Raw genomic sequence first — 1,333 nt, forward strand, 5'->3', positions numbered from 1 at the left:
GAGAATCACCACGCCGCGCCGCTACGAAAGCTAGGGTTCGATGACGACGCGCGAGCAGCAGATGTGGGCGCTGTTCGACGGCGACGAGGTCCTGATGGGGAGGTTGAAGGAGATCGACTGGTGGTCTCCAATGGCGAAATCCCTCAATGACGCGTCGGAGATGGTGAGGGACAAGCTGCGCGGAGAGGAGATCCTCAGATGCTTCCCCAACTACGACCGCCAGCCGGCGATGGGGGTGCTCCTGTGGGCAATGCTCGAGGCGGAATCGCTGGTCCCGGAGGAGAGGGAGAAGTGGAAGGTGTTCCGCTCTCTCCGCTACCGCCTGATTCAGCCAAGGGTGCCGCCACCGGAGCCGCAGGCGCCGCCGCAGGCGGTGGTGATGGGGATTCCTGCCCCTGGATCCAGGTGGCTCCCGATCGAGATCGAGGAGGATGCGGAGATCGAGGAGATGGAGGAGGAGGTGGCGATGCCGCCACGGCGGAGGACCAAGGTGCCTCCGACCCCGACCGCACTCCCTCGCCGTTCCCCGCGTTTCCAGAGGCGCTCGCCTCGCCTCCTTGCTCTCTCCCGCCGCCAGTAGGGTGCTCGCCGGCTGGCAATCGCTTTTGGTTGCTGGCCGGTGAGGGCTCCAAGGAGGAGGGGGAGGGGGAGGTCCTCGTCTTCAAATCAGGTATGATTAGCGCTTCGAAATATTTGGTATCTACTGCTTCAATTGAGGTGGATGATACTAACAGTAGAAGTAAATTGGGGGAAAATAGGCTTGATAATAGGAATGGGATTAGAAAAGGACCTAAATCTCAGAAGAATGAGGACTGGTGTAGGACTTCTTTTGTTTCTGCTAGCCCAGATCATGGGGGGGCTTGGGATAAGAAAAAGGATATGAGGGTGGGTGATGAAATTAAATATACTGGTGTAGATGCTAGGATTGTGCAAGAACATATGGGGGAAAATAAAGTACATCCCATAATCCCTTTGTTTGGGGATGACGATTTGGATTTTGGGGAAATTGAAATGCAAAAGACCCCAATGCAGCCTATTTGGCTACAAAAGAGGGAAAGATGGGGGATTCTGATACTGAGGAAAAGTTGAGACCCCTGATCCTTTTTGGGGGCTCAATGGGAAAGGATTTAAATCTGGATGTGGATGTGGGCCTGCCGTGGTGGAGGCCTGGTGGTTTGGAGCCCAACCCAACCCAAAAATGGGAGAGGGCCCTGGCTGGTATAAAAGAGGGAGTGGAGATGAGTGGGAAGCAATCCTTTCTCTTAGGGTTTCCCCCTCTCCTCCCCTCGCCGCCACAAGAAGAAGTGATGTCAGGAAATTTCGGTAGAGGATT

This window comes from Triticum dicoccoides, chromosome 5B, assembly GCF_002162155.2.
Source record: "Triticum dicoccoides isolate Atlit2015 ecotype Zavitan chromosome 5B, WEW_v2.0, whole genome shotgun sequence".
Lineage (NCBI taxonomy): Eukaryota > Viridiplantae > Streptophyta > Magnoliopsida > Poales > Poaceae > Triticum > Triticum dicoccoides.